We start from the raw sequence: 19,827 nt of genomic DNA on the forward strand, positions 1-19,827 counted from the left end.
ATTGCTACTATTCATTAGAGCTGGAAAACGCACCCAATCACTCACAATCAGCAACCGTACTGCGCCCAGGCACGATTGAGCCTAAAGTCCGGATTGTTTGGCCAGTGTTAGCGCTCCGTTCCATACTTAATAATGGTACACTTCCTTGGCCCGGCATGCTTGGAAGAGGTGGATTTGAGTACGGTACGTTTCATGCACGTGCACATGCACGGGTACACAATGTTGACATGACTTAGGCGTTAATCGATAGGCCGTCCCTCTCATTATCGCTCAGTGTTCAGCTTGGATTTCCCGCTATTGAGCCAATTTATGACGGGGGGATTCTGGGCCAGACTTGGGCTTCAGACTTGTGGTGTAAGCGGTACCAGACCGGTACTTTTATAATAATAATGCCGCTGTGTGTCTACGTCCAAAATCCGCTCCACTCGTGCTGTCTGCCCCCGATCGCTTGTGCTCACATGCTCTGATGCAGGCCGAGTGTTAGAAATATGTAAAGTTTCAGTCGTGTTCTCTGTGTTGTTCTCTCTTGTGATTACTTTGAGACAGCACTACTTGAAAACAACATCAAGCCATACGTGGGTCGTATTACGATGTGATGACGTATGTACAAGAGGCTGAGAATGGTACACTTCCTCGGCCCTGGCACGCTTAGAAGAGGTGGATTTCAGTATGGTAGGATGCACGAGCACATGCACGGGTACGCAATGTCCGCTGCCCGCTCGCTCAGCTGCGCTTGTACTCGCATGCTGTGATCCAGAGTTCGAGTGTTTTCTAGAAATATGTGCAGACTTTTCAGTAAAGTTGCAGTCATGTTTGTTGTTGTTCTCTTGTGATGACTTTGAGACGGCACTTCTTGCAAACAACGTAAAGCTATGCGTGTCGTATTACGATGTGATAAAGTATACGAGGCAATCAGGCCTAGGCCCGTTTGTGCTTGGAGCAGTGTGAGTGCAACATGGCGGGGGACAGGGGAGGGAATGCAATCGTGCCGAGGCACAGTACGGATCAAATGGCCCTAGTGTGAGTGCGCCCTCAGTATAGGTATTTCCAAATAGGCGTATTAGTCCCATGCTTTGAAGTAAGCACCGTTATACAGTACATCATGGATTTAATTTATCAATGAGTTGCAGCGTTTTTTCTCTTTGACTTGACATTCTCAGTATCCCTCTCTTTGAGAGAATTGAAGAAGAGCTTGGTTGTAATGTTAGTCTATCTAGCAGCAAATGGTAACTGCAGTCAACGAGCCGCAGCCTGTAAAGGCCCACTTTAGTTGCCATGCTCAACTCAACTCAATTCCGCAGAGCCTTGAAGACCTGCTCCTGCTGCTGCACAGTGGGTCATTCACTTGTTTATTCAAAGTATATCAATATCAAATATATCATGTGTCGAATGTCCATGGTTCCCCAGCAAAAAAGTAATGAAGTAAATCCAATGACCAGTTTCAAGATATGCACACAGAGAGCATACACACATGCTGACAGAGATTCCTTGCTTTATAGTTAGATGTGCCAGAGCTATATACTAGCATAATATTTGAGCAGTGAGCAATAAATACATTTTGAGTCAAAAATGTTGTAGTGGTTGAAGTCCTTCCCCTGGGACCATGTAGGTCTGCAATAATTTTTTTTCTCCACATCTTCTACAAGCCTTGATGTATTAACTTTACCTCTGTATGAGAGAAAGAGTCCTGTATCAATTCTACAACCCTTCAGATGCTGCCCAGCACAAGTCATCTTATAACTAAAGAGGTAAAATACCTTGTATCAACTCCATTCCCAATGCAACTGAATCTTTGCCTTCCCGCTTCCCTGCTGACATTTTGTCAAGCTGTCAGTTACCACTAACTGCACTTCCTGTAAACTTACGTATGCACAATTTTTAGCCATGACTAGCTAAAATTCCACAAAACCAGCCTGAAACCAAAGACAATCTGAAACAGTTGCATAAGAGTCTATGTAGCACAGCTGGATAGTTGTTGAACCCTGGTCGGAGCTTGCAGATACTACGCCATTATTGGTTATCTTGCATTTGATGGGCGGGACATAGTGAAGGGTCAATTGCATGCCAGCAAGAAGGGCATCATTTGTTTCTTGTGACCAATGCCCTTCCTTCTTGGCAGAAAAGCTCACATAACACTTGCCATGTTGCACATAACATTCCTACTAAGACAAAAAGAGAATTTTGTATAAAAAGGTACATAGGAATAGGCTATTACATACTCTTTCCCGCTTTGGCAACATGCATTGTAGTTTCCTTTATGCCCTTCTGCTCTTAATTATATTGGTTTGGTTTGGCCACACCAGCTTAAACATGAGCGCAATTAGATGTTCCAAAGCCAGGAGTCCAGAATGTTCTCTCCTCGGCAAAATAGACAGCAAACATGCAAGCAGTTCTGTATACTACTGTGTCCATACAGGCAGGCTTGATCAACCTGGGGGTTCCAGTGTAGCCAGCGAATATACAGGCCATTACTTCCTTTTTTGTGCGTTGCTCATTGTTTACAATCCGATAAGCAATTAATTGAGATCTAAGAGGGGAATTGGAGTTGAGAGTCAACACGTACAACCGGTTGTTTAACAAGAAGCCAGTTTATAAGCAAATTTTAGACCATTAAAAAGCTAAATCATCATCAGTCGATAGCCAATGGGTTCCAGGATCGCTTTCAATACCAAATCTTGTCCCGTGCCTACACATCGTGCATATGAATGCTGAATCTGTTGATAGAGATGAATGACGTTTGGGTTGCACAACAAATTCCTACAAGACATTAATTGTGCAGTCTGATAGATTCAAACAGGTTCGGAAATATGGAAAGAAACCACACTGCCCCTCAAAGGGGACGCAAGCAATTTCATTAGGTCCATTGTAGCTGTGCCCATACTTTTCTGTGTCCATCCATCCATTGTCTACCACTTTATCCTGTATTCAGGGTCGCGGGGGGGCTGGAGCCGATCCCAGCTGACATTGGGCGAAGGCTGGGTACACCCTGGACAGGTCACCAGTCCATCGCAGGGCCAACATGTAGAGACAGACAACCATTCCTACTGACATTCACACCTACGGGCAATTTAGAGTCATCAATTAACCTATCCCCATCCTGCATGTCTTTGGACTGTGGGAGGAAGCCGGAGAACCCGGGGAGAACCCACGCTTACACGGGGAGAACATGCAAACTCCACACAGAAGGAACCTAAGCCCGACCCGGGAATAGAACCCGGGACCCTCTTGCTGTGAGGCAACAGTGCTACTTACTACACCTTTGCAATGGGTTCTTGACCTCCACACAAAGGTCTTTGTCTGGCATCCCTACATGTCACCAGTCTCATCTTTATTGTCATCTCCTTTTAAATACATGGTGTGTTCACATAAACAGAACACATGTCTGCAATTCTCACATTCAAAATAACTTTGAAATAAAAAAATACTGTTTTAAATATTTGACTCATCTAAGGTAAACCTGCAAAATGGCACAATTACAGGGATACATAAACCAATAGAAGTGTTGTAGTTAAAATCAGTAATGTTCTTTGACGCCTTACTACAGTGGGTGTAGTGACAGTGTGTCACCTCCGATGTTGATGGCAAACACTTCCCAATATCTCTCTACACCACTCTCAAAATGTTAACTGAAAGGTCAAACTGACCCATATATAAAACATTTTCATGCTGCAACCACTACACGATCCTTCACCAGCTTCCCACCACTGTACAGGTGTGAGCCGCTGATGTGAAAGCCTAGAGAATCTCTTCTGTGTCTGCGCATGTCAGTCATTTTGGGAGGGGCAGGGGGCTCTTGGCTCAAGCTGCCAAATCTACACATACAACATGGTTTACCTCTATCTCTTCAAGTAGACAGAAAAGTACACCCAACTTTTGATGGTTAGATTTTGGTAACATGCCATGTGAACTGAGCATTTGGGAAGGTAATACACCAAAGGCTGAAGTGAGATTTCTCACTATGTCCAGTATGTGGTTCTGCGATGGCAGATCTATTGTTTGAGCTCAACAGTCACCGTAATTGGATGAAAGCACTCAGTGTGGGTCAAGATTACATAATTACAGCACCATGGTAGACAACCATGGTTACTTTCCTGGCTTACCGAAGGCTGTATCAAGAAAATCTGCATACCACATTCCAAGATGGTGCCCCATTTATTCCTCTGAAAGGAATAATAAGGAATTGCTTACTGGGCACATACACTGAACATCTCTGGGGCCTTACAGCATGCACACTATTTTCCTAATCCTAGTTTCCTTCTTCTGCCAGACTGATTGATTGCATTCCTGGTTGAAACTTCCACTAGCCAAGGCAGCTAACTTGCTGGTCTTTTCCTGTTGCCTGCACACAGTAATGGCATCAAATTATAATGATATGACTCGTCCACACTTTCCAGATGTCATTGCACCCAGGAGATCAAACTTGAAAAATACTAAATAATGTAATTTAATTTTGCCAATGATACTTTTCTCACGATTGTGTGTGGGTTAAAGTATACTGCAATACCAAGCAGGGCCACTACACAAAAATAGCTTCACATTCTAGTGCTGTTCCCAGGGGCTTGCTCTTAACCACCCTTCACTAAAAGTCCCTGTTCAGACTGTCAGCCCAAATCCATTTGGGAATATCCAGATTGATTTTAGAAAGTCTGTACAGCAAAAAAACACATGAAATGTGATTTTTGCAAATTGGATCCAAACCATGTTTGCTGGTGGTTTGAAATGGGATTCTCAGCTTTCTACAGATGTGTTTCATTCCAAATGCGCTGGCCATTCAAATCAGATTTCAAAGTGTGGCTGTGCTGAGCAGAATCCATGGTTCTACTAGCAGAGAGGCATAGAGGACTACACGGAGAGTCCTTTGACAGATACTGAAATGTATCATCTGCCAGCCCTTTCACTTGTCTTTCACTTTCTGCTGCTACCCCCTAATCAAAATGTATACCAGCCTCCTCAGAATTCTGCACCCCAACTTGACAGCTCATGAGGGTGAATGCTTCTATGTTGGAAGGTTGCATCATCAACATAACCATGTAGTTACTGAGGCCTACGTTTATACCACAGCAACCATACAGATCGGATACAAATGTCTGGACACACAAATCCAATCTGATCACTTGCAAATAACAGTGCATGTCTCTTTAATATCTGATTAGAGAAACAACTGAAATATGAACATAGCCTCATACCCCCCCCTGCACAAAAAAAACACAGGCACGTTGGATGGGGGCTGTGTCCCACACCCATAACTTTTGTAAATCAATCAATTATTGGTCAGGTGAGAAAGGAGAAAGGTGGAGTTTGAGCTTCAAACAAGTTTGTTTCAAGCGCACCCCCGCCTCCAACATATGACCTTGTTGAGACCACTACTTACCACAGTTGGGGGTTAATATTATTAAAGTAGTGCATGGGCAGCATGGTTGGGGGATGTAGGGGGAGGGGTCATTAGACACTTTGAAATGAGGGGATAAACTTAATTGTCCCAACTTGGCATGTTTACAGTGAGTCTGATTTAAACAGGTAATCATCGAGCCTCAAGCATAGCCTGACAGCAAGTTTGAGCTGCAGTGTGGGTAAATTGTAGTAGCCTACTTCTACCATTTCTTGGGGTTACAGGCAAGTGCAAGAATTAATTAGCCCTGATATTAAGACCCGTTTTATTGCACGCTGCAATAAATTAACTGACTCCTACAAGAGAGGCAGGTATACAACCAGTTCTGTATCGGTTGGTGGCAGGTTTAGAGGTCATGGGGTCTGACTTTTTTAGAAGTTCCATATTAATTTTCATAATTTTCTTGTATACACATACATATATTCAGTGACCTCAGATTAAATCTTCAGTAATCTGCACATACCAGGTTAAAAGTAATAAAACCCCAATGGGTGCACACATCCTGTAGAATAAATTGTCTGGTCACATCAGACATGCTGGGGTTCCTGTTCACCTATTACCTTAAAATATAGGTTCTGAGTTTCTTTCCACTGGAACAAGGTTTTTGTTTTTTTCTCTATTGGAAGTGGTTCTTGTGTTCCCCCTCAGCTGTAGGGGGTTTTGTAATAGACCAGAACAAGAACAGGTGGCGCCATTTTGTAGTCGTGCATACAAAATGGTGGTATGCAACTTAACCCTTAAAAGGCCAACCACATCTAGTCCAGAAGACAAGAAGGCACGCCTGCTATAGTTCTCCAGTAACCTTGTTCATACTCATGGAACATAAACGGAGTGGTACTGAAACTGCACAGGGGGACACTGCAGCCCTGCCGAGTACTTCATTGATCAGCGCGGTCACTGACAGCGCTGGGAGCACTGCCTACCACATCACGTAGGGAGTGCAGGAGCAGCTGCAGCATCAAGAAGGCGACCGTGGTGCGGTCGCCCGGAAGGAGTCGAGCTGCCGCGCCGACAGGCTCTGGCCGCATCAACCATAGAACGAGCAGGGGCGGGCTCTCTCGGACTACCCGCACCTTGTTATTGGTTGTACCCAGACCGTTGTATAACGTACGCACATTTTCGGACACATTGTCTGAAAATGCGCAAACATAGATAATGGAGGCGGATTTATATCCAACGCCACTACCCGGAGCACAACAAGCCCACATCGTGAGGGAATAGCACTTTGGTGTTTAGAGCCAACGATCACCATCGATTCAGTTCACAAAGGGGGACAGAAGATCTCTTGACGATATTTCCCAGGAAAGACGGAAGCCGTCGGCAAGGAGGACATGCGCTTTCTTCGTATGCTGACAAAGAAAGCCGACACGTAATGTCATTGGAAGTGATCATTTTAAACGCGGAACATGTAGCCGAGAATCCAGAAAGGAAAGAAAAGAATTGGTCGTGAAGCACGCGAGAACAACACGGAGCACCGATCTGGTAAGAAGTCCTAGCTAGAGACCCACTACGGAGGAGTCATTCACTGTTAGCTGTTGGCTGTGGGTGCTAGCTAGCATGGTGCTATGGTGACAGAGGCAGCTAGTCGGCTTCACCCAGAACAGCAACCAGCGTCAGTGTAAAAATTAATCTAGCACGTGTCTCGAGTCTAAACCCTAACGCTGCTGCGGATATTTGAGTTTTTGTCGAACTGATTGCATCTTACCGGTTTGTTTGTGCGTGCGTGTGTGTGTGTGTGCGTGTGTGTGTTGTGCCCCGTCTAGGCTTGCTTAAAGCTCAGCATCTTACAGTGTCACAATCAAGGCGAGCAGCACACAGCGTTCTGGTCTTACACATCATCGTGTCCTATTTAAAAACTACAACGGGATGATTTTTTTAAGTGCTCCCATCTGTCCAACGAGAACAAAACATAAGTTATCAAGAAAAAAGTTTTGGTACTGTAACAAACACTTGATTATAAATTAGGAGCCCCCTGGCTCGTGAGTATTCTGTTGATATGTGAATTAGTTTAAATATCTACGGCTAAATACTTAAGTAACTTAAATAGATTGTTTTATCGCATTACCTTGTTTTTTTACATTAAAAGTTGCATTATCTTATCTTTTAATAAATCCACCAACTAGCTGCATGGGGAAAACTATTTTCCTGAGTATCTGTGCATCTGCTTGCTTTCCAGGTTGGCTTGCAGGGAGAGGGACATGTTGGTGTAAAATCCCTCCCCCCTGTACCTGTATGTAAAATGAAACGGGTGAAGGGTTTATCTGCCAATAATTGAGATAGACAAGCATCCACAATTTCACATCCTTGTAAAAAAAAAAAAAATAGTGTTATGATTTCCCTGATATCCCACAATCCCTCAGCAATCTGATCTAATGCACAGCTCTACCACATATTCTACATTCCACATTCTTATAATAGCCAGTCTTGTTCAAACTTCCAGAGAGGTGTGAATTAAAGCACACGTTCTTTACATAACTGAAGTCGTGATTGTAAAGTTAAATATAATAATTTTACTTGAAGGTGCTATGTATTTACACCTGTCTATCAGACAGTAAGTGATTTAAAAAAAATGCATCTAAAGCGAGGAACTGATGGAAAGTATTGAAAATGAAGTTTACATGTGATTGGGAGGGCCCGTTTAAAAATAAATAAATAAAAATACATATCACTTACTACTATCAGATAAGATACAATAACAAGTACGTTGAAGTCATAATCAAAAGTGTCATGTGTTAATATGTGGATTGTGCATGCCATACACGGGGTGTAACGGTACACTGATGTCACGGTTCGGTACGTACCTTGGTTCAGACATCACGGTTTGGTACGAGTTTGGGGCAATGGAGGGGACAGAAAGAAAATGCAGAAGGCAATTCTTTTTTATTGTGCATGTCTCTGGTTGTACCACCTAGTGTCATACAGTCTCTCTCCTGAGTTAGTTGCAACAGCCTGAACTGTGTAATCTAAGAGCGTCTTTTCAAGAAAGTCTTCATCCACATGAATCCACTGAAAACGACTCGCACTTGGTACATATTCCAGGCCCTTAAGGCCCCCACACACCGCCCAGACGTCCAACTGCCTTATCCGACCACTCTCCGCCCACTCTGTTGCCTCTCGTCTGACCCTTTCGGCAGAAAAGTTGCGTTGTACACACCGCTTCGACGTGCTTCCGATGACACAGTAGCGTGTACGTTCTGCGCTTGCGCGAGATACAATAAGCCTCCTTAACAGCGGGTGGCGCTAGTCTCGTGCCAGTACTCCAAAACAGGAAAACAGGAAATGACGGAACGGAGTGCAGATAAAAACAATGCACACACAGTCTTGGTTCAGTATTCGTTCGACTCGAGAAGACCTTTGTGGACTAAATACTTGGCATTTCTGGAAAGATGACTCTGGCTAGGGTGACACTCGGGCTCATTATTTTACGAAGACGTCGTCTCAGTAGGGAACGAGTAATACGGAGTTTACCATCGTCACTTCCGCCCCGCCCACACACCGCCATTGGATACTCTGATTCGCTAGCACACCGCCAATCAGAGTATCCAATGGCTCAGACGTCCAACAGCCCACCTCCTCAGACTTCGCATGCTCAGTCTGATCAGACAACGTCCGCGCGGCTCCGAAAGCTTCCGACGCAGCAGTACACACCAAACATATGTGTTCCCGACCTTGTCCGAGCCTCTCCAAACGCTTCAGACGTCCAACGGTTGGGCCGGTGTGTTCCTGCCTTTATGTGGCACTGTATCTGCTACAAAAATACACCAAAAACGCAGAAGAAGAAGAGACGGAGCTTGACCGGATGGTACATGGGTACATGTTACTTTTAAAGGCTTTGTATTGCACTACAGTTTCATAAATGCAAAACGGGGTGGTGTGCATGTCACTGTAGCTATGTAAAAAAAAAAAAAAAAAAAAAACTTGCACCGAGTAGTTCGTTTGTACTGCTGGTTTCGGTTATGACGGTGGCTTGTAAATAGTAACTATCAATATGATAATTTCTCATCTGGGTGTTTGCTGTGGATTTTTTTGGGATTACCACAGTCATTAAGTAGTCAATTCTTTTGAATAGTTGTGGAACTAAAGTTTTTCTTCTCATAGTGTATTTATTGCTTAGCCATCCCTCTTGTACACTACTGTACCTCAAGCATTATAACAACAGAGGTGGAGTTAATCTGCAGTTGATGTATTTAAAAAAAAAAAAACACACTAACTGACTTAGCTTCAACCGAGCAGTCAAGACCAGAGAAATGGCTAATTCTCAGTTCAACTAGCAAGGGCATAGAAAAGGACGCGGCACTCTTCTGTGTGTATCCCGGAATATCGCCTTGGTGCAAGACCATATTTTCTGCAAGAATTATAATTCTTTAATGCTTTGATGTGCTTGTATCTATATGTCAACATAGTTATTCTAACATGAGAAAGGCTGTAAATTGTCAAGTCAAGAAGAAGCATTCTTCTTGGGGATTCAAGATATTCAATGCATCCTATATTCTATTGACTTATATGATATTTGTGCATTCTTCTCTTTGCTGTTGACACCCACATGGGTGAGGTGCTGTTTTGGTAGCTGCCTTTTCCACTCCCTTCAGGTCCAATAGTCCAGTCACTATTGCAGGTACACATAGCAATCAGTAAGTTGGAGGAAGAAGCCTAAATTACTTGTCCAAGTTTTAACAGGAAGTGGCAACCAATAACTCCGGGTTCGCTAACTACGTTGTTGGTGTTGGTTTTATGTGTAAGGACCCATCATGCTACTAAAGAGGTTTGGTGCTATTTTGAGCAATATTAGTGGTTAAAATATGCCGTTGTGGATGCGTTAGGCACATCGCCCCAATCGAATCAGTGTTAGCGCTATAGGGCTGTTAGCATCTTTCGAGGCTTTCTCGATACATGGGTGATCACTGAAAGAAAATGTCTGGATGGCTTATTTGATGTTTTTTTCATGGCGAAAAAGACTATGGGGTCCAGTTTCGCCAGTCTTGACACGCGATTCAGGCGGCGACGGCACGAATGGAGCATCTGCCACGATGAGACGCCGCGCGAATGAAGCGAATGGCGCGTCTGCAGCGTCTGAAGCGACACAAATAAAGTTGAAAATATTGAACTTTTTAGGCGGCATCGCGCCGCGACATCCAATCAGCGACGAGTTCAAGCCGATAGACAGATGGACAGGCGCTCCGCAGCTGAGATGGACAGGCTGCATTCCCAAAATACCCGACTCCGAGAAGACCGGACCCCGGCGCGACGGGGGCCGTTACCGGCCTCACACTGTCCACGGGCTGAGCCTCAATCAGAAGGACTCAGGCCCCCGAGCGACACCGGTCAAGCTCTTCCCTCTTCGCTCGCCGCTACTGAGGGAATCCTGGTTAGTTTATTTTCCTCCGCTTTGTAAAATTCAGCGGGTTGTCTCGTCTAATCTGAGGTCGTAGTCAAATGTGGCCCCAACTCTCCCTGGGCATGGCTCCCGGAGGAGGCTCACGGACTCTGGCATCGGGTACCCCGAGGCGGAGGAGGAGGGTCCACCGACGTGACCCGCCGGCCCTCGTTTCCCCCGCTAGAGCGGCACCGGTTAAAAAATGAGCGTCATGCGCGAATGAAGCGAATGACACAAATACTCCAAAATGATCAAGCGGCGCGATACAAGCGTCTCAAGCGATTGTATTTCCGTCTTATCGCGTCCGGTGTGAACGCCGCATTACACTTTAAACTACACAAGATGCCCAAGACAAGTTAAGATGGTATGCATTACAGTGGTGTGCCTGAATAGATTTGAAGATAAAGATATCGCAAGTATGTGGGCCTATATTAAAAACAACCTGTGCAGGTATTATGACTGGTGTTTTTTCCCTCTGTGGGAATATGTCTGTGTAACATCTTTTTTTGTTATCTTTGGAAGATACCTACTTGATTATTCTGATTCAGACTTCGTGTCAGTTGCAGTGGCAAAGAACATCAGGGTTCTTACAATTCTTCTGTTTCCTAGACTCAGTGTAATGACTTAATGTATCTTATCACTTTGACAATATCTTTCAGAGTTTCATGCGTTGGCACCTTGGAGGGTTGGCCAGTCTGGCGCTTTAGTTGCATTGCAGTTGTAGTAATAGCAGTGGTGTGATTTTGTGTTGTTGTGGTTATATTTAAGTTAAATGTAGCCTTTTCATGTTATAATAATAATAATAATAATAATGATAATAACAATAATAATACATGATGGGAAAATGAGCCAAATATTGGCAAAAGCATCGACTATTGACAATCACTCTCACTATTGGCGATTCCAGAGACTATCGTCTATCAACACTACCCTACAGCATTGTCTAAATATTGTGTAAACAACATTGCAAACCAGATTTCTTTTTAGTTTAGAGGGTATGATTTACCTTACCAACAGCTCTGGCATTTGGCCTTTGTGCCCTCAAACATTTGACAACAGCAAAGACCAAATGCCCTTCCTTGCCCCTAAAATGATCAAATTCACTTGCACTTTATTACGAAAGTCAAGATAGATCTAGTCTCATAACACAATATTAATTTCCCAGCACTACTTTAAGTGGAAGCCACATTTTTACACATTGCACACTCGTATAAGAGTGTGTGTGAGTAGTCAAGTGGCAGAGAGAGTTACTGTGGGTGTGCTCAGAGCAGGTCAGCTGAAAAGGAATTGGGGATATTGTTTTGTAATTATATATTTGTATAATCATTTATACAAATAAAATTTACAGTATCTCACACGCACCACACTCATGAAATGAATCAGCTGTCCCAAGATTAAGAATCTCCCCAGGGACTGGAGACAGGTGGTGAAGTGGTTACAGCCTCTGATCATGTCAGGTCTAGGATGGGCCTTTCAGGGTCCGGACAATTGTTCACTTTATTTTATTACTGGTATGTTTTAAGGTTGTGATGTCACTCGAGGAGGACTATGGAAGGTGGTTTTAGACAGACCAGCTAAATGGCAAGTGCCACAGGGAAAAGATTTTGTCCCACTTGACAGATTTTTGGTTGATATGCAAGCTCTGCTTTGTTTGCAGTTGAAGTGGAGGGCAAGGCCACACTGGAGATAAACGGCTTACAAACTGTCACCTTCCTGTATGCTTAAAGTGATGGTTCGGAGTAAAATGCACCCTAGGTCCTTTCCACCAAGACATCCAGCCAAATACCCCCTCGGAAGCATTTGGTCAGCATTGGTCAAGATAGGGCTATCAGCCGAATGGCTTAGTACTAGCGCGATGGTACATCTTGATTATCTTGTAAATTACCCTACTAATAATGCATAGAATGTTACCAAACTTCTGCAGTAGTACACATGGGGTCTGTACTCACAAAACGAGGCATTTGAAAGTTTGTATGTACACCAGGAGTTTATTTAAAAGAACACTTGCCTGATAGCGTCTATCCTCGGCTACTAACGCTAACTTACGCTACCGCAGCGTAGATGCTACTTCCGTGTTTACCCAGCCAATGCCGTGACGCGAGTTTCACGCGAGAGTATGAAAACGTTTCACTGAATATCTATAAATGCTTGTATTATCAGGTCAACACTTGTCAACACTTGTTAACCTGATAATACAAGCATTAATAAAAATGTGTTGACCTGATAATACAACCATTTATAAAAATTCACCAAAACTTTTTCATACTCTTGCGTGAAACTCGCGTCACGGCATCGGCTGGGTAAACACGGAAGTGGCGTCTACGCTGCGGTAGCATAGCAGCCGAGGATAGATATCAGGCAAGTGTTCTTTTAAATAAACTCCTTTACAAACTTTCAAATGCCTCGTTTTGTGAGTAGGCTACAGACCCTATGTGTACTACTGCAGAAGTTTACATTCCATGCATTATTAGTGGTGTAATTTACGATATATACCCACTGTACCATCGCACTAGTACTAAGCCATTAGGCTGATAGCCCTATCTTGACCAATACTGACCATCGCTAAAAATGCTTCTGAGGGGGTATTTGGCTGGATGTCATGGTGGAAATTACCTAGGGTGCATTTCACTCCGAACCATCACTTTAATGTAAACTAGTAAAACTGCACGATTCAAGCCTTTATGCAGTTTGTCATCAGACATTTTGTGTACGATCCTCCACTGTATGACATTATTAGACAATTATGATAAGATGATATTCCGGACTATGTCATGACCTCAGCATGCATGATAAGGCAATGGTGTAAGATGTTTAAGGTGTAATTTAAGGGCACACTCATACTAGGCTCATTTGCCCCGTACCGTGTTAAAGCAAGCTTGTCCCCCTCCCCAGTTCCCCACTGGGCCTGCACGCGCATTGCTCCAGGCCCAACCGGGCCTTAGCATGGTTGCCTCTTGTACATATGTCATCAAGTCGTAATACGACCTGTGCATGGCTTAATGTAGTTTCTTAGAAGCACCATCTTCAGAGTCATCATGGACACCACAGAGAACATGACTGCAACTTTACTGACAAGTCGCAGTTTTTGACCAGTATGAAAATACCAGCCCAATTCAACTGTCAAATCTCTTCAGGATCATTCTCTTTTCACATTAAGACAATCACTTCCACAGCAACTCAGTGTTTTCACTTACCAACAGGTGACAACAAAGGCTAACTATGAAAATAACCCCATTCCAACAGTCGGACAGCTTCAGAACATTACAAAATCACAATAGCAATTTACAGTGATTTTAGCCAATCATTTCTAAAAGTATAAATTAGAGATCTTATAAATGCAAGACCAAACCACAATGAAAAATACGACCAACATTAACAAAAGTTTTTGAATGTGAGCATGAAGTGGTTATTGATTGTTACTGTATAGCTGTGCACAAAGTGAGCTGTTTTTCCAGTGAGACCCCTGGGGTTGCTTAGCAGCCATCAGAACATCATACCGGGCTTGATGGTTGACAATGATACAAGCCAGGTATTCCTCACATCCAGTCTGTTTCTAAGCCTGTTTCTTAGTGGCAGTCATGGCAGAAATCCCTGCCCATATGAAGTCGGGAACGGGAGCAGTCTCTTCAGGGTGCTGATCCCAATGTATTCTCTTTCTTTCTCAATTACTGTAATGACTATTTTTGCCAAATTGAAAATAGAATAGAAAAAACATTTTGGGGAATATGGAATTTTCATATTCACCATGGAATGGATTGCGCATCCATCCTTTGCCATTCCTTGGGTATTTTTCAGAACTCAAACACCTAATTCTGTAGAAGCGCTTGTAATCAGCATCCATGTCCTCACACAATAATTCAAACAAACGTGTATCCAAGGCCTGAGCTTTGATGTGGTGATTGGCACGTATTGCACCATTCAGGACCGTGTGGAGCTCCGGGGACATATTCTCGCTTGCCAGCATCTCTCGATGAATCATGCAGTGGGTTGCCTCACATTCAGGCACTACTTCTTTTCACCCTGTAGCAGCAACGTTCACTGATCTTGTGGATATCAAAATTTTCTGCTGGGCATCAAACTCAAATTTTTGTTTTTTGAAAACTCCTCCAATTTATCATTGGTGTCGTGTGGCTAAGTGCCTCAGAAGTTTTGATGGCTTCATTGCAAAGTATTTTGGAACAAACAATAGCTAATTATTAACATCCCTACTTCAATCTATCCTCTTTTTGAATTGCGAAAACACAAAGTGGAATGTTAAAATGTCAGCAACAGAATCATGTTGTATTTTTAATTTGAAAACGAGGATTATCTGATGAATAGAAAACATCTTTTACAAGTACTAATGTCGGTACTCGGTATAGGAAAGTACTGAAATGTAAGGACTAGGGATGTTAACCGGTGACCGTTTGATCGGTGGTTGACCTTATTAACGTTAACTGCTTAAACTTGTAGGTAGTCGGTTAAAAAAAAAAAAAAAACAGGATCATGTTCTGCTTGCACTCAGCGCGTGCCTGGTCTCGCACCTCGGCAGGCACCGGGTACTCGCCACCATTATGTCTACTGCTGTGCACTCTGACCCTGTTTTGTGATGTATGCATGACGGACACAGCGTCTCCCTCTGTATAATTTCTCCTCAAGTCTTAATTATTCCCGCATGCGAGGTGCAAAGAATGCAATCTCAATTATTATACACAGTAGTAGACTACAAGCTACGTGACTAGGAGTAGACTACAAGACTACAGTTTGCCATCTCATTACAAGATCTTTTTTTGTGTGAAGTGAACAAATTATCCCTCACACTCAATTTTTCATAAATCGCATGTTTATACTTAATAGCCCAAATAAAAAAACATTTCGCGCCGGTGCGTCTTTTATGCATTCCGAAGGTGCCTGTTTTATCTTGGACGGGCTTGGATTTGGACATTACTACATTTCAGGTTTTTCAATGGTAACAGATAAGGTCATGATAATAATCATCTTGCTTTATTATTATTAGCACTACCATCTCTTCAAACTAAACAAGCAGCGTCTCAGAGACGTCATTTTCTTAAATGAGCCTCTTGACTCGGATGTTTCGCACTGGAAAAAAGTGAGGGGGGCATTTTAATAGCGCATTTTAATCTGATCGTTAACCGGTTTCAACCGGTTAATGAGGCTTGGTTACTGTGTCGTTGGTCAGACAGCTCCTGTACTTTTTAACTAACGCACGTTAAATGTCAGATTTTCATTATCGTAGATAACCACATGTATGATAGCCATCAATTTTAATCCCACGGTATATCGTTACAGCCCATGTCCAAATGCTAATGAAGGATAACATGCTTGTAGTTTAAGCTAAATTGAGTTTTCAAAATGGTAAGAAATAATACACAATTAGAACAAAAAAGCTCTGTTAGCACAAGCATTTGCTTGTGTGGGGAAGGAGTCTGCCAGTAATTGAAACTATTGCAGATGTCTTGTTGTCTACTACTTGATGTTTTGTTGTCTACTACCTCACATAGTTTCCCCTTATCTGCTTCTCTGCTGGCACCAGTGCAGTCATGTCAATCACATAAAGTTAAGGCCATTTATTCTTTCACATTTAAGCAATTCTTGCAAGGAGACTCAGGGGTAGAGGAAGGCCCACTCATAGAAACTCCTCATCACTGGTTGTTCTTGAAATATTGCTTTTGTCCATTAGGGTTTAATAATTGTGAATTATTAGTCCCTTTTACACTGCCTTTTCGTTGGTGGAATATCACTCCTTTTTTTCCGCCCCGTCATTGTGCTACCGAGACGGAAAAGGGTGACAGAATGTTATGCCTCTGAGACGGCAATTGAGGTAGTCACAGAGCTCTTTGTGAATGGAGCAAGCCGGAAAAGGTGCATGATATTGCCAAAAGTATTCGCTCACCTGCCTTGACTCGCATATGAACTTAAGTGACATCCCATTCTTAATCCATAGGGTTTAATATGACGTCGGTCCACCCTTTGCAGCTACTACAGCTTCAACTCTTCTGGAAGGCTTTCCACAAGGTTGAGGAGTGTGTTTGTTTATGGGACTTTTTGACCATTCTTCCAGAAGCGTATTTGTGATGTCACACACTGATGTTGGACGGGAAGGCCTGTCTCTCAGTCTCCACTCTAATTCATCCCAAAGGTGTTCTATCGGGTTGAAGTCCGGGCTCTGTGTAGGCCAGTCAAGTTCATCCACACCAAACTATCTCACCCCCAAACTGTTCCCACAAAGTTGGGAGCATGGAATTGTCCAACATCTCTTGGTATGCTGAAGCATTCAGAGTTCCTTTCACTCGAACTAAGGGGCCAAGCCCAGCTCCTGAAAAACAACCCCACACCATAATCCCCCCTCCACCAAACTTTACACGTGGCACAATGCAGTCAGACAAGTACCGTTGTCCTGGCAACCGCCAAACCCAGACTCGTCCATCAGATTGCCAGATGGATAAGCGTGATTTGTCACTCCAGAGAACGCGTCTCCACTGCTCTAGAGTCCAATAGTGGCGTGCTTTACACCACTGCATCTGACACTTTGCATTGCACTTGCTAAAGTATGGCTTGGATGCAGCTGCTTGGCCATGAAAACCCATTCCATTAAAGGTTGTTCTTGAGCTAATTTGAAACCACATGAAGTTTGGAGGTCTTTAGCTATTGACTCTGCAGAAAGTTGGCAACCTCAGCGCACTATACGCCTCAGCATCCGCTGACCCCGCTCCGTCATTTTACGTGGCCTACCACTTCGTGGTTGAGTTGCTGTTGATCCCAATCACTTCCACTTTGTTATAATCCCACTGACAGTTGACTGTGGGGTCATTCCATGTGAAAACAGCCAATATCGGGACACCATGTACATGGTACCTCTCAGATTTAGCTGAAAAGCAGTGAAAATATGTCTTATGTTACCAAGCGAGGGAATCTGAAGTTTCACATTTCATTTGTTGGCGTTTTTGGAGGCCCAAAACTTCTGTTCTCATAGTGATAAAAGGCTGACAATTGGTGTGGCAGAATCAACATTCCTTACTGTTTGGGTGAGAGGTGGGTCACCAAAGTCCTAAAATATTTTGAAGGCATGTGTGATTTTTCACCACGATTAATGATCATATTTATTCAGGATTATTTGTTATATTTGGGAACTTTGCTCTTGCCAAAATGAATTTGAAGGGTATGGTACCACTGGTGGGGGTTTTATGGGGGTCCAAAAACCCTTTCTGGCAGAGGTGACTCTTTTGGAACCCCATATTTGGATCCCCAAATGACCATGTGGGCACTTGATGATCCTCATGGGATTTATACCAGATAAAGATACATCTGGTATAAGACATGTATATGATGCACAGCAACTTACCTGAAGTTGAAGAGTCCTGTAAATATGCAAGACGAGCAAAGTTCACCTTTCATAGTTGTTTTGATGCACTCAGGCTAATCGAATTTCCGATGCTCATTTAACACGTCCCACGGTCGGCGTTGGCCATGTTACCTCTCTCTCGTTCCTCAAAGCCGGAATGCTTTGTAAAAGGGGACACTGTTGCGGCAGAACAGGGCAAAGCAAAGTTCATTATAAACTGTGTGATTGCAGCATATTTTTTGCTCCTTTCCGTGATTATGGCACAATCTTCTGTGTAAAAAGCACTATAGTGTTTCCCCTACAATGTTAAAGGAATGGCAGTAAAGATAAGATAAGATACACTTTATTGTCCTGGGAAGGAAATTTGTCTTGGACTCGAATGCTTTCATATAAAAAGCTGCTTTACAGTAGTAACTAGGGGTGGGAATCTCTTGGCACCTCACGATTCGATTCCGATTCAGAGGTCAACGATTCAATTCTAAACCTATTATCGATTCTAAACTGATTATCGATTCATCTCGATTTTTGATGTACATTTCCATGCATGATTAAAAAAATATATATATACGATATATATATATATATATATATACACACACACACACACACACACACACACATTTGAGTTTGCTCACTCTCAAATCTAAGTTTGATACTCGGAGTACTTCCTCCTTTTGTGTTGATCATCAAAGAAAAACAGATGAATTTCCTGTATTTATTAGAGTAAAAGCTTTTCCTTATCACAGTTAAGACTTTCTATGAACAGTGCAATAATCAATGCAGCTTGCATTTCATCACATCACAGCGTAGCGGTCTGTGGTCTCCCAGCGCCGTGGGATAGTATCTTACATTTCATACAGAGACCCAACTAACAAGGAGTAAAACCAGAGACTGTCTGTGGAACAAACGACAAGGTCGCTGCCGTATTTATGCCGAGACGACGTTATGTTCAGTGTTTATGTAGCCGCTACCGTGTTAGCCTAGCTTAGCTCTGAGCGAGCTGAATGCCAAAACAAGCATTTTTAAAGTAATTTGCGTATCGTCTAAACGGACAGACTTAAAAAACCATGACTTGGGACGTTTTACTAATCGTCTTTACTTCAGCATCCTCTTTATCCGTAAATTGTAATTAAATCACGACGTGGTTTTTGATAGCAACCGCTGCTGTGAATGCAGCTCTATGAGATTCACCGATCCCCCTCCGGGTAAATTTATACAGTGCCTTGAAAAAGTATTCATACCCCTTGAACTTTTTCACATTTTGTCACTCTACAACCACAAACTTAAATGTATTTTATTGAGATTTTATGTGATAGACCAACACAAAGTAACACATAATTGTGAAGTGGAACGAAAATGATACATGGTTTACAAAAATTTAAGCAAATAAAAATCTGAAAAGTGTGGTGTGCATTTGTATTCAGCCCCCTCTACTCTGATACCCCTAAATAAAATGCAGTCCAATCAGTTGCCTTCAGAAGTCACCTAATTAGTTAATAGAGTCCACCTGTGTGTAATTTAGTATCAGTATAAATACAACTGTTCTGTGAAGGCCTCAGTGCTTTGTTAGAGAACACTAGTCAACAAAAAGCATCATGAAGACCAAGGAACTCACCAGACAGGTCAGGGAAAAAGTTGTGGAGAAGTTTAAAGCAGGGTTAGGTTATAAAAACATATCCAAAGCTTTGAACATCTCAAGGAGCACTGTTCAATCCATCATCC

General features: G+C 42.9%; 1 protein-coding gene across 1 annotated transcript in view; it reads left to right on the top strand.

Moving 5' to 3' along the window:
- Window positions 1-6,335: 6,335 nt before the first annotated feature.
- Window positions 6,336-19,827, top strand: part of znf1035 (zinc finger protein 1035) — a 28,290-nt gene continuing 14,798 nt past the window's right edge. The window contains exon 1 of the mRNA XM_084026916.1: window positions 6,336-6,871. The gene's annotated coding sequence lies outside the window, so the exon portion shown is untranslated. The remainder of the gene's footprint in view (window positions 6,872-19,827) is intronic.

Source organism: Eutrigla gurnardus, assembly GCF_963514095.1.
Source record: "Eutrigla gurnardus genome assembly, chromosome: 14".
Lineage (NCBI taxonomy): Eukaryota > Metazoa > Chordata > Actinopteri > Perciformes > Triglidae > Eutrigla > Eutrigla gurnardus.